Raw genomic sequence first — 15,159 nt, forward strand, 5'->3', positions numbered from 1 at the left:
GTTTGAATTATTGTAATTAGCCAGGCTATAACTTAAACGTGGTGGTGATTTTCACTCAGTCTGCTTGGTTGGTGGTATTGATTGATTGATTGATTGATTGAAAACTTTATTAACAGATTGCAGAATGGGTACAGTACAGTACAGCTCAATACACACAATTGTTAAGGGGATGCAGACCAGAGAAAGACTTTCGTCTTGTTTACATCAGGGTCCCCCATTTTCAATTCATCTGGACATATATGACATACATGACATACAGATAGTCAGTACTGCTACATCTATACATTTATGACATACCAGATTTGCAAGGTAGATGGTAGAGATCTCTCCAACCTTGGAAAAAGGGCAAACTATCTCATGCCCAAAAGGGTTGCAGACCTCCCGAGTTAAAAAGACAATAGTATGGTCGGTGTAGCATCAGTCTGTCCCTATTTTTAATCTCTGAAATTTGTAACAAACAAGAAATAGACGTCAGTAGCCGATGTGTCAGGACAGACATATTTCACATACCTCATAGGGGCCTGAAGAGTGGAGGTCACATCCCGAGGTTGTGAAGAATATTTGTCTCAGTTTCTATACAGTGGTATATAAAAGGGTTCAAATGTATTCAGAAATGTTTGTCTGAATTGATTGATTGATTGAACATTTTAGATTGCAGAATGGGTAGCCTACAATACAGTACAGAAGTCTGAAACCAAAGTGAGATTTCCTTTTGATATTTTTCTTGAAGACAAACCTGTGTGACTGAATGTGTGTACATTTTCACAATAAATACATAGATAAATAAATAAAAATAAGAGAATCAGTCAGTCCCATTCAAGCGGAACTGAGATCAGATCAGAGGCAGTCGGCCAGGGCCACATTCACAATTCACAAGCAGCAGCAATGGCGCCGTTAAATGATACAACGATATAAGCTGTATAGTCGCTTATATCAGACCTGTCAGAGTTAAAAGCACCCATGTGTCATTTTCTTTTGGAAGCGGTGAACTCCAATTGTGATTCCATTACAGCAGGACGTTTTGACCCTCGCTAGTAGTAATAATAACGGAATACAAATCGGCCCTCGTCGGCTTCCTTTCCCCTGAGCTCGGGTGCGGAAGTGTTTTCCTTGCAGAGAGCAGCCTGCACTTATAGTTGGACAACATTAGCTGCTGAATTGAACCCGTTCGTGTCCCCCCCCCCAGTTTATCGTGTTGTTGTTGTTGTTGTTGTTGTGCGCGTCTGGCACTGCTCCGCTGGCTCGTGCAACGCGCGGATTATGCGAGCGCCGTGCAAGAGGCGGGAGCAGCGCGTGAACTGGTGAGAAGCAAAACATTACAACTGATGGTGCTGGGGTACAGCTAGCATCCAGCTAGCCACTGTGTAGCTCACTACTAGGTGCAGAACAAGTGATGTATCCCTGTTGACATATTTATGTTTAGTTCTGGTGAGACGTTTATTGATACTGATCAAACTGTATCCTCAAACACCGGTTAGCTATAGTTCATGCTGAATGCTTTCATGTCATGTTAGGCAAATTGGTTAGAAAGCACAAGCCAAGTGACCAACACACATACTACTACCTAAATAGAATCTAACGTTAAAGGGATAGTTCAGATTTTTGCAACCCTAATCCTATTTGCTTCTTACCAATGATGTTGATCGGTAGAATCCTTTATTGGCACAACCCATGCTCTTCCTCATACTGTCTCCAGTTATTATACACAAACTAATGCAAAGTCAATGGGGCCAAGCTCCTTTCTGTACAAGCTGACTGAGGACAGCTGAAATCTACTTTGTGTGCACTTTGAAGTATATTTCAGTGAGCCTCAAGGTGTCTTTCCACCAACTCCAGCAAGCATGGCTTTATTCAATTAATTTCCAATGTAGAGGAGCATACAGCCACGGGGTACTGCATTATGCTCCTCTACGTTGGAAATTAACTGAATGCAACTGCAATCTAGGTTCACTGAAATGTACTCCAAAGTGCACACAAAGTAGATTTCTGTTGTCCTCAGTCAACTTGTACAGACAGGAGCTTGACCCCATTGACTTTGCATTAAATTGTGGCTAACTAGCCGGGGCTAGAATGGATTGTGCTGAGAAAGGACTCTACCTGATCAACAACATCATTGGTACATAGCAAATAGGACCAGGGTTCCAAAAAACACAACTACATCTTTGACCACAGCAGTTATATCTATGTTTATGTGCGATAGCAAATAAGTGATTATTACCACAGCAGCCCATTACGTAGTTGTAACATTACCCATTATTCTACAGCAGGACAGAGGCAGTAATGTTATGGTGCAAGGTTGGGGGTGCCATGTGTAACGGTGGTGGTCACTAGGTAGTGGTACTAGAAGGCACTCTGCACTTTGTCGTTCGATGGTTGTATTTGACTTGGGGAGTGAGTTTACACACAGGGGCTACTGTTGCGTGAGGTGTCAACCTTGTTACACATGCACACAGTTCAAAAGCTCCCTAGCAGACTTCCTCACTCGAAATAGGGGTTGTGTTGTAATGAAAACGACAGAGCCCTTTTGTTTGAAGCAAATATGTTGTTTCATATTATATTATTCATATTATGCTTTATTGATAACCACTAAGTCCAGCAGCGTGGCTACATGAGTAGAACTTCTGTCAAGGCTGCTGTCGGAAAGTGGTATTGTTGTCCAGCAGGGGGCACTCTGTCCTCTGGACTTGTCAGTACCAATGCCCCCGTTTGTTACAGTGATAGGGACACCGTACAGCTGTCCTTCGGATGAGACGCTAAACCGAGGTCCTGACTGAATTTGGTCGTTAAAGAACCCAGGACGCCTATCGTAAAGAGTAGGGGGTTCCCCGACGGTCCTATCGTAAACAGTAGGGGGTTCCCCGACGTTCCTGTTGTAAAGAGTAGGGGGTTCCCCGATGTTCCTGTTGTAAAGAGGAGGGGGTTCCCCGACGTTCCCGGCCAAATTCATATTAGGTCTCTGACATCAAGGCCACCTACTTCCCTTCCCCTTAATTGGCTGATATCAATCCCTGTCTCCTGAGCCGTTCAGCACTGTGTAGTGTGATGTGTGCCTGGTGCCAGTGTATGGCAGCCATTGTGCCATAGCCCAAGGTTGGGTGCTACCAGTCAGTGGAGGCAATTCCCACCCTACGTTGTAAAGCGCTTTGAGTCTGAGAAAAGCGCTATATAAATGTAATGAATTATTATTAAGTGAGAAGAGCCCTATATACAGTATAAGTAAATAGCATTGTTACAAGTAGGGCCAATAGTATCCTGAAGCTTAGAGAAGCAGGGCTATGCCTGGGAGGTGGTTGGTTTGAATTAGAGTTGTTCCGATACCGATACCAGTATCGGAAAAGCCGCCGATACTGGCTAAAATGCTGGTATCGGTATCGGCGAGTACCCTCTAATGCTGCGCTCCGATACCATATGACGTAATTTATCAACAACACTGTGGTCTGTTGAGTAAGCATTATAAAACAAACGTGTGCTTAATCGATTAAAGTGTCAATGCCATTTGTCATTTTAACAGCAGATACTTTCTTAAATGTCATCGTCCCGACAGAGCGGTGTTGACGGGGAGCTCATGGGTTCGCTTGGTGGCTGGTGTTATTAGCATTGAACAGCTAACCGAAAGCTAGCTTTAACATTACCTTGGCTAAAGTTGGGGCTATTCATATAATCCAGCAATAATGGCTGCAGACCTGCAAGCAAAGTACAGCAAGTTGGCAAAGGAGTATTCCAAGTTAAATCACAATGTCACCAGTAACGTTACAGTCTTCTATGGTCTTCCCATATACCGGTAGCTCATGCTAGCTAACGGTAACGTCGTCATTGCACAATTGCACGTCGCGTACACAATTAATGACATGTTGCGGACAGCCATATCGGCGACAATGTTTAGCTTTTAGTGCCAAATGATAAGAGTCTGAGGCGGAGTCTCAAAAGAGAATGTTGAATATTTATTGTGCAAAAATCACAACAGATCCGACTGCTACTGAACGGAGCCTTGTAGACAGACTGAGTAGGGTATATCTGCAGAGCCAGTGGGTAGCGAGTGCAGCAACGTATAATGTCCGTGTGTGGATCATTGGAGTAGGGTATATCTGCAGTGCTGAAGCCCCATACTCATTGATTAATGATACTAATACAAATCTATACAATCACCTGTTGTTGAATAAATACCATTACTTTCTAGTTATGACTAAAAAACAGTATATATAAAACAGTATTTGTTAAAAAAAAAATATATATATTATATTTATAAAAAATTTATATAATATCGTTTTTTTTTTTTTATGTATGCACTGGTATCGGATAAGTATCGGTATCGGCCGATACCCAAAGCTTAGGTATCGGAATCGGATCGGAAAGGAAAAAATGGTATCGGAACATCTCTAGTTTGAATCCCTACTCCCTAGACTGATAGAGAACATCTGAGTGGGGTGTGAATGAGTAACGTTTAATGGCTGGTGTTGAGCTGCCCTTGAGCAAGGCAGTGAATGTCTATTATACAACGGCATGCACATTTCTCGATTCTGATTGGCTGAAACAGTCAACTTACACGTGGGTATTTGTTAGGGGTGGGACAATACATCGATCCAGATCGATATATCGATCTATTATCAATAATCAAATAGGATCGATGCCACGTAAAAAGATCGATTCATATTGCGATACTCTTATTTTGAAAATCCGGCGACGTCATCGCCCCGCTCCCAGTGTTGTGAAACTCCAACTCCGTTAACATCAACAGCAGTAGCGTCTAGAGCGTCACTAGTGTGCCTATTCTGTGACCCAAAACATGTCCCTGCTGTTTTATTCCACAACGGGTCCAATGCATCTAACCTGCTTTGCAATCCTCGTCACTCCATTATGCCCACGTCGCGTTAAAGATCGAAGATACCGTTACTTTAGCGTGAGCTAACAAGCTAACCCAGAGCCATAGGCAGAGAGAAGTGGGGACTGGGAGGGTGCATTCTCGGGGATAGCCCCACTAACAGGATCTGGCCGGTACTGCACCTTGGGACTCCCAATATGCTTTTCCAGCCAAAATACAGCTCTGTGACAGTGAATAGGATATTAATATCGAGAGAAAAAAAAGAAAAATGAACCAAAAACAGTGAACAGGAGGTCTATTTGTATTTAAAACAATAGATTGTTTTTCATTTAAATGTCTGGAAGAGCTCAAAAATAAAAATGTCATGATATTTCCATTGCCTTTTTTTTTGTTGATTTAAATGTTACTGATTGTATTAAATGGGCACATAATATCGTCTCATATCGATCGCAGGCACCTGAATCGAATCGAATCGTATCATATCGTTTCGTGGCAGACTGTGTGATATCGGATAATATCGTATCGTTGTCCAAAGAATCGATATCGTATCGTATCGTGATTAAACTGGTGATTCCCACCCCTAGTATTTGTACTAACCTCACGCTCTTGGTCCCAGGACCCGCCCACAACCGCATTACTATCACTCCGCCATGCGAGTTTTTAGAAGTGAAGCAAGATGGCGGACAAACCGGACAGTAAACATTACGAAAGGATTAGGGATGGGTACCGAATTCGGTACTTTTGAGGCACCGAACCGAAACACGTCGGTACTACCGAGTATCGAATCAAGTGAGAAACCGATTTTTTTTTTTTTTATTATTTATTTTACTTTTTTTTTTTAACTTTTTTCTTTTCATGTCAACGTTCACACGCACACTATATGCTTACCTAGGATTTGACTTGATTCAACAACAAAGCAGTCGGAGCAATGACAAGCCGAAAACTGTCGAAATTGTAGTTATTTGAAGTTTGGATTTTTTTTTTACGACTGAGGTAGGTAAATTAAATTTCTTGAGACTAGGCCTGCCGCGATAAGCAATAAATCGATTAATTGCCGCGATAATTAAAATGAATGCAATGATTTTGACGGGTGCGATTAATTGCTATTTGCGCGTTTGTTTTAATGAGGCAGAACCAGTGCCCCTTGTCAGTCACTGTCCGTGTTGGGAGGTGGGCCGCTGGCTTTACTACAGAGCACAGCACAGGAGCTCCGTGGGGCTAACGTTACCCCTCATTGTGTCTATTCTACTAGCATTAACGTTACTCATACAAACAATCAATAGCGAGTTATATTGATCACGCTATATACGATAGCCATGCTAAAACGCTAGCACAACATTAGCACCTAACCTAACAACAAGCCTTAACAAGTCAGCGATCTTTTTGCGAGACTAAACTCTCCGCTCGGTGGCAAATTGTGTTGATGTCAATTTTGTTTAATCAATAAATGAGGCAGAATACACAGTGACTGTATCCTTTGTTTATTGCACTTGAAGTTGTGCCTGCTGCAAACATAATGATTATGAAATCCTATGCGAGACATTAAAGATGGCGGCTTTCTGTTTTCGTTCAGACTCCCTCAGACTCTCCAACGAGTGACGTGTCTCTATTCTGACCAATCAGTGGTCTGCAGTGTTTCACGTGACTTTTCTGGTACCACTTCTACTCGCTTGGAACCACGACAGAGCAGGGACTAAAAAAGTACCCAAAAAGTACCTGATAATCACAACAATACTTCTGGTCCGGTAGGTGGGCTTCAAAATAAAAGTCTAAAACACCGGAAAAGACGGAGCGGTGGGCTTCAAAATAAAAGTTTTGGGAAATAAATTTCTCCAAAAAAAATATTCTCTAACCGGTCGCAATAATATCGCTTATCGCGATATTTTCGGGGGCAATTAATCGCCCAGCAAAATGTGTTATCGTGGCAGGCCTACTTGAGACTAAAGTACCGGAAAAAGGTACCGTTGGGTACCGGTATCGATTCACAGGTACCGGTATCGGTTCAAATGTGAAAGGTACCCATCCCTAGAAAGGATATGGATCAATAGACTAAATGAAAAACGATTCTGTCACGGCGAATGTGTTAGTTGCTTAAACAATGTTGGATGATGTAATTGATGGGTCATGAGTCATTGTGGAACAAAATAAAATCGTGTGAATTGATTGATTGATTAATTGCAAAAAAAAATGTATTCGTTTTTACCTACTTTCTATAGAAGCAGCTGGGAGGTGCGCTGTTTTAAGTGAGCGTGGACTATTGAATTGATTGATTGATTGATTGCTAATTTTATTACTGTCCGCCTTGTTTCCAACTGGTTAAGTTTAGGCCCTCTTTCGAAGTTGGTTAAGGTTAGAGTTTGTCTTTAGAGCAGGGCGATGGACCACCAGCCCTGATTCCAAACTCTAACCCTTAACACATCCTGCGCCAATACCGTACGACGTGTTTCAAGTTCATGCGAATTCTGCCAATCCACGACGTACGACGTTATTGAGATCATATTAAATTTTTTCGCCATGTTATTCATAATTCCCTCACGGAGCCTGGTCTGATGCAGTGGGACTCGGCACAACTCTGCAATGCTTTAATACTGCCCCCTGGTGGATGATCGGCGAGTTGCCAAACCGGAAATGGCCGAGTCGACCTCGGTGCGTCTCCGAAATGCGTCCGGCACTCGCATATTGTTGCAGGACTCTAGCCACACACTGTGGATATGGATCGCTGCCATAACTCAATAATCAACATGATTTGGGCTGTTATTATTATTATACAAACCGGAAATGGATCGACTCGATCGCGTGACATAAGTGGGATCTTTTTGCTCCAGTCTCACCGGCCGCTGACGTAATTTTCAGCGTGTTTGTTTATTATTATCCATGCAAACTGCTCCGATCAATATATCACCCATACTACATAAAGCATTTACCGACGATCACGGAATTATAAACGACCCCCCCCCCCCCCCCCCCGTTCACCCGCGCATGATCAGTCATAACGTTTAGGATCATGTACAGTTGAAATTTTGAATATAGCGTGTAACGGTGCGGCTACGTGGTGCAGTGGGCAAGGCGCTCACCACAAATACTGGAGACGCTGGGTTCGCCTGTTTGAGCCCAGCGCTCCACATTGCTTTCAGTTTAGCTGGTCGTCCGTACTAATACACATTGGCAGTATTGGGGGGTGGGAAACTGATGGGTGGGGATCGGGCGTTGTGGACAGCGACTCCTACAGGTCGGTTGGTGCGCCTGCGCAGTAGAATCGAAGCGATGGGGGCGGCGCCCCTCCAAAGCGCAGACCCCTGACGCTGAAAGATCGCGCCGCGCAGGTGAAAAGATGCGACTGCTGTTACCTCGAGTATCGGAGGGGACTCGTGCTATGTATGACTTAGTCCACATTGCAGCTGGCTTGTGGGAGGCAAGAAACAGCGTTCGAGACAGGGGAGGGTTGAATTTGATGATACGAAATTGGGATGGGAGAAAAATAGAAAATGGGAGAAAAAAGTGGATAAAAAAATATATATAGCGTGTAACGCCAACAAACGGCATTTGATGATCTATGCGTTTATGCCTATATCTCACGTTCTAGGAATTACTGCAGAAAACGATAAAAACATAAATATTCTAGACGGTATTTTCGTATGAACATGTGAATGAAAAAGTTAAACGTTCCTACATCCTGAACGATAGATAATCGATGTTGAATGGGCCATAGTAATGTCAATTTAGCAATGTAATTTAAAAAGTTATAGCCCTGCAAAGAAGGTAAACATCTCCATAGGCTTAGGTGGCAGTGATCAAACATTGATGGATATAAGCGTGGCAGGGAATGTGTTAACCAACTTCGAAAGAGGGCCTAAACTTAACCAGTTGGAAACAAGGCGGACAGTAATAAAATTAGCAATCAATCAATCAATTCAATAATCCACGCTCACTTAAAACAGCGCACCTCCCAGCTGCTTCTATAGAAAGTTGGTTAAAAAAGAAATAAAATAAAAAACTCTTATAGGGAAAAGAACCCCCCCCCCCCGCTATATAGGGCAAAGCATTTCCCCCCCCCCCCCCCTATAGGGCAAAGAATATTTTTTTGTTGTTGTTTTACCTACTTTCTATAGAAGCATCTAAGAATGAAGTTCTATAGAAAGTAGGTAAGAAAAGAAAAGTTGGATGTGTTAGTTTGTTGGATGTCTACTCTAGTTGAAAGACAGTTGGATGTCTTAGTTTGTTGGATGTCTAGTTGAAAGACAGTTGGATGTCTTAGTTTATTGGATGCCTAGTTGAAAGACAGTTGGATGTCTTAGTTTGTTGGATGTCTTAGTTGAGAGTAGAGCTGCCGCGATAACCGCATTACCGCGGTATCGCTGTTGCATCACGCCCACCGCAGAGTTAGGCTGAATACCGCATCACAGCTGTTTTTTATAATAATAATAAAGTAGCGCCCAGACGTTGGGCTTGCGGCTCTGCAGATATACCCTACTCGGTTCCAAGCGACCCTATTGGGTAGAAGTGGTACCAGAAAAGTCACGTGAAACACTGCAGACCACTGATTGGTCAGAAGAGAGACGCGTCACACGTTGGAGCTTCCTGCACAAAAGCAGAAAGCCGCCATCTTTACTGCCTCGCTAAGGATGCATTTCATTCAGGATTTGTTTGCAACAGCACCAAGTGCAATAAACAAAAAAGGATGGATTCACTGTGTATTCTGCCTCATTTATTGATGAAACAAAACCGACATCAACCCAATTTACCACCGAGCGGAGAGTTTAGTGTCACAACAAGATCGCTGATGTGTTAAGCTTGTTGTTGTTAGCCTAATACTAACGCTAACGCCAGCAGATATACACGAGAGGTAACGTTAAACCCGGGTTGCTTGGTAGAATAGACACAATGAGAGGTAACGTTAGCTTTAGCAGAATAGACACAACGAGAGTCTGGTTAATGTTGTTATTGATTGATTGATTGAAACTGTGTTAAACTCTGGCTTGCTGCAAGCCCTCGGACATAGCTATGCTCATGGAGATTTCAGTGTACACAAGCGGCCCCGCCTGCATCCCCACACGGAGACAAACGGAGTAGTACCTGCAGTGGAAAAGGAACGAAGTACCAGGTACCTAAAGCGGGTCGAGTCGAGTAGGTACTAATTCAGGGGAGGAAACTAACTTTTTGGCTTACCAGCCAACTGGCGAGTATCTGATTTTTTTTACCAGACAAACTGATTTTTTACCAGCCAAAAAAAATCGCTAATTGTGATAATTACTTCTTTGTATGTCTTCGTCTAAATTGATTTTCAATCATAGTAAAAATCACACCGTGTCTCTACTCTTTAAAATATTTATTAGCATAAAACATTAATAACAGTCTCTACTCTTCACAATATTAGCATACAACATGTATTAATCACACTGTCTCTACTCTTCAAAATATTAGGATATCACATATTAACATGAAAGAGGGAACTATTCTGGACTGGGTTGGGCTGAACTAGGCAGTGAAAGATGCTGGGCTGGGCTGGACTAGGTTGGACTGGGTTGGGCTGGTCTAGGTTGGACTGAGTTGGGCAGTGAAAGAACCAAGCATTTCACTGTAATGTAATAGCTAAATAAAACAACTTGACTTGTTACATTTGCACTCTGGTTGTATGCCAAATGTATTCTGGTTGTACTGTACTTGTGCTGTAAGATGACAATACATTGGAACCGAATCGACAACGCTAGGGGTTCAGCAGGTGTATTCTGAATGCCAAGTATGACAACATCACCGTCGTGAAGGGCATATGGGCGAGTGGTTGGCGAGTAAAGTGGCCTAATTTCCTCCCCTGGGTACTATGCAGTAGAAAAGCGCCATTAGACTAGAGGCAGGCTATGCTATAAAGAGTAGACGTAAAAAAAATAAAAATGCTTTCAAACTTTTTTTTTAAATTTGTTTGTGGTTATCGTCGCGGTACGAAATATTTCGCAAATTCGTGCGGTAAGGAAAAGATCAATACCGCGGCAGCTCTAGTTGAGAGACCGTTGGATGTGTTCGTTTGTTGGATGTCTTACTGAGAACAGTTGGATGCACTTCCGAGCTGCTTCCACATGGAGGCAACTTCTCTTTTTTTCTTTTTGGGAACTACTTTTTCTGCGGATGGTTTTTTCAATAAATCTTCAATTAATGTGTGTTTATTGTATAGCAATAAGGTTGGATGAATGCGCCCGTTGTATAATAAAGCATTACATCACACGCAGCAGTGGGTTGTGAGAATTAGACCATGCCTAGGGGTGGTCGTTAGGCCCGAGGCGCAGCCGAGGAGAGAAGTTGCCTCCATGTGGAAGCAGCTCGGAAGTGCATCCAACTGTTCTCAGTAAGACATCCAACAAACTAAGACATCCTGATCCAACTGTCTCTCAACTAAGACATCCAACAAACTAAGACATCCAACTGTCTTTCAACTAGACATCCAACAAACTAAGACATCAAACTGTCTCTCAACTAAGACATCCAACAAACTAAGACATCCAACTGTCTCTCAACTAAGACATCCAACAAACTAACACATCCAACTGTCTTTCAACTAAGACATCCAACTAAGACATCCAACTGTCTTTCAATTAGACATCCAACAAACTAACACATCCAACTTTTCTTTTGTTTTGAACCTACTTTCTATAGAACTTCATTCTTAGATGCTTCTATAGAAAGTAGGTAAAACAATTTAAAAAAAAGTTTTCTTTGCCCTATATAGAGGGGGGGGGGGGGGGATCTTTGCCCTATAAGAGTTTACATTTCCCCTTTTTTTTTAAACCTACTTTCTATAGAAGCAGCTGGGAGGTGCGCTGTTTTAAGTGAGTGTGGGTTATTGAATTGATTGATTGATTGATTGCTAATTTTATTACTGTCCGCCTTGTTTCCAACTGGTTAAGTTTAGGCACTCTTTCGAAGTCGCTCTCTTTCTAAGTTTGTTAAGGTTAGAGTTTGGAATCAGGGCTGCTGGTCTATCGCCCTGCTCTAAAGACAAACTCTAACCTTATACAACGGCATGCAAATATTTAAGGCCAACATTTTTTTTTTTTAATATCGGCCCTATCTTGATATCGGATCGATACCGATGTGTAAAAAAACGGCCATATCGGCCGATATTATATCGGCGGCCGATATATCGTGCATCACTAGGACTAAAGGGGTCCCCACACGGCGAGCGATTTTAGCCAGGCGACCGATTTTTTTAGCGAGCCGACAGACAGAATTGTATCGCCTTCATTGTTATGAATGAGAGAACCCACACGGCAGGAGATTCTGAAGCGACGGTCGGGCAGCTATTTCTGTCGCCTCGCTCAAAATCGCCTCGATCCTATTTTTGGAGGCGACGGCAGGCAGGACAATGAGGAAATAACATGACTTCTACAGTAGAAGTAGTACAGAACAGTTCTACTGGTGTATCATTTGTACACCATTAATGTATCATTCAATACATTCATTGATCAATAACCTCCGTATTATTACCATGCTACTTATGTTCATTATTATTAACGGGAACAATTTAAATAAATAACGTTAGTTTGAGAAGCTGTAGTGGCCGCTTGTCATTAACTAATAAATTAACAATGCGCCACGATGCACCTACTAGATGTTTTTATACTCGGGTAACAAAAGAAGTTGTGGATGTTGACAGAGTTTAATGTCCAGGCTGCAGCTGATGTAGTTTGTAAGGTTTATTGTCCAAAGAAAATTATGGTTGAGAACAAAACAGTATGCGTCTTCCGTGAAAAATACACTCTCTCAGCAGCTGCATAACAATACTTGTCCAATCGTTGGTAATGAACGTATCGTAGCGATCAGTCATGCAGTAATGTCAGGAAGAATGAGGAGAGGTTGTATTCGTATATGGTGGTTTAATTCCAGCTCAATATGGGTTTTACAGGTTAATACTCTCGTACTGCACAACACAGCTACCAGCTAACCCGCTTCACAACAACCTAACGTCCGGTCCCGGCGGTCCGCCCTCCTATATCTCCCGGGGGGAAACACCCCCAGCTAAACAGAGCGACACATAGCTTATTATACCTGAGAACGGTCGCCTCTGGTGTGGGGGGCTAAGCGATTGTCATTGAGCGACAGGCGATCACGTCTGTCGCCCGCCGTGTGCAGACCACTTAAGTCATACATAGCACGAGTCCCCTCCGATACTCGAGGTAACAGCCGTCGCATCTTTTCACCTGCGCGGCTCGATCTTTCAGCGTCGGGGGTCTGGGTTTTGGAGGGGCCCCGCCCCCGTCACTTCTTGATTCTACTGCGCAGGCGCACCAACCGACCTGTAGGAGTCGCTGTCCACAACGCCCAATCCCCAAGTTAAGTCAAGTCAGTTTTATTTGTATAGCACATTTCCAGACAGCGGCAGCTGACACCAAAGTGCTTCACAAGCAAGTTGATAAAAACAAAATAGTGTGAGGCAAGGTATAAGATTAAAAGAAGAAAAAAAAAACATAGCAAAGCAATGAAAGCAACAAAAACAAAACAATATGGTGCAAGATATAGGATTAAAAACATAATAAAGCAATGAAAGTAATAAAAACTGGTAGGACACAGTAAAACAAAGAGGATAGAAGGGCCAGGGGTCTAGTGGTGGTTAAGTAGGGGGGAAGGCCAAGGAGAACAGGTAGGTTTTCAAGAGTGATTTAAAAGCCTGTACGGTCTGGGCAGTCCGTACGCTGAGGGGGAGGCTGTTCCACAATCTAGGCGCTGCGATGGAGAAAGCTCTGTCTCCCCTAGTCTTGAGCCTGGTTCTGGGTACCACCAATTAGAGCTGCCGCGGTATTGATGTTTTCCTTACCGCACAAATTTGCTAAATATTTCCTACCGCCGCGGTATTACCGCACACACAAAAAAAAAAAAAAAAAATGTGAATGCATTTTTTTTTGTAGTCTACTCTTTATAGCATATAGCCTGCCTCTAGTCTAAATGTCTATCTTTAGAGGATGACTTTGCAGCATGAATATTGTTTGGGATTCGGCAAGCACGCATTCGCTATTAAAAGTGAAACACGGATTCGAAGTCTCCCCTCTGTGTCGCGGGCAGGTGTGGTAGCGGCGCGCCCGCCGGTTACCCCCCCGACCCTTTCTTCTTATTATTATTATTATTATTATTATTATTATTATTATTATTATTATTATTATTATTATTATTATTATTATTATAACGTTACTACTTATGATTACAAAGGCATTCGTTTTGTGGCATTGACGTTATATAGTTACACGTTCGTATTTACCGGACCATAGCAAGGCAAGCGTTACTCAATTCATATCTTAGTTCCTTTCTTTGCTCAGAGCGTGCCGAGTTGTACCCATTCTGCGGTCTGTTAATAAAGTTTTCAATCAGACAAGTGTATAGAACGAAGGGCTTTTATTATAACATTTCGTTGCAGTAAAATCATTATGCCTCGTTCCCTGAGGAGCGACGGTAATCGACTCCGGACTCCGGTCTCCGGTGGGAGCTAACGTACTATTAGCCGTGTTGTGACTGAGCTCTGATCAATGGCTGAGATTCAGGAAGTAAAAGCACTGCAAGATGCTCCAAAGTGTGACGCGTCTCTCTTCTGACCAATCAGTGGTCTGCAATGTTTCACGTGACTTTTCTGGTACCCAATAGGGTCGCTTGGAACCTCGATAGAGGAGTAGGGTATATCTGCAGAGCCGCAAGCCCAACGAGAGGAGAAACTTTATTTATTATTATAAAAAACAGCGGTGATGCGGTATTCAGCCTACACTTGCGGTGGACGTGATGTAACAGCGATACCGCGGTAATGCGGTAATCGCGGCAGCTCTACCACCAATAGCATCTGGTCAGCTGATCTGAGGGATCGGTGGGGGGTGTGGCGGTGCAGGAGCTCGGACAGATAGGAGGGAGCCGTGCCATTTAATGATTTAAAAACATTTAGTGCTAATTTAAAATCGATCCTGAAGCTAACAGGCAGCCAGTGGAGCGAGGCCAAAACTGGGCTGATGTGTTCGTGTTTTCTTGTTTTGGTGAGGAGGCGTGCGGCTGCGTTCTGCACCAGTTGTAGGCGGCGGAGGAGGGACTTGTCGATGCCTGTGTACAGAGCATTGCAGTAGTCGAGGCGGGTGGTGACAAAGGCATGTATCACCGTCTCTAGGTTACTTTGGGAGAGATATGCCTTTGTCTTCGCCAGGAGTCTAAGGTGGTAAAAGCTGTTTTTAACTACGGCGCTGACCTGTCTATCGAATTTAAAATTGCTGTCGAAGATGACCCCGAGGTTCCTGACAGAGGTGGAGAGGTTTGGGCCCAGGGGACCAAGTGCGTCAATGAGGGGGGGCGGGGGGGCACTATTAAAAACAATGACCTCGGTT

General features: G+C 43.2%; 1 protein-coding gene across 1 annotated transcript in view; it reads left to right on the plus strand.

The window, feature by feature from the left end:
• Positions 1-1,250: 1,250 nt before the first annotated feature.
• Positions 1,251-15,159, plus strand: part of fbxl17 (F-box and leucine-rich repeat protein 17) — a 918,512-nt gene continuing 904,603 nt past the window's right edge. Inside the window, exon 1 of the mRNA XM_084309285.1 lies at positions 1,251-1,301. The gene's annotated coding sequence lies outside the window, so the exon portion shown is untranslated. The remainder of the gene's footprint in view (positions 1,302-15,159) is intronic.

Source organism: Notolepis coatsorum (genome assembly GCF_963971535.1).
Source record: "Notolepis coatsorum genome assembly, chromosome: 2".
Lineage (NCBI taxonomy): Eukaryota > Metazoa > Chordata > Actinopteri > Aulopiformes > Paralepididae > Notolepis > Notolepis coatsorum.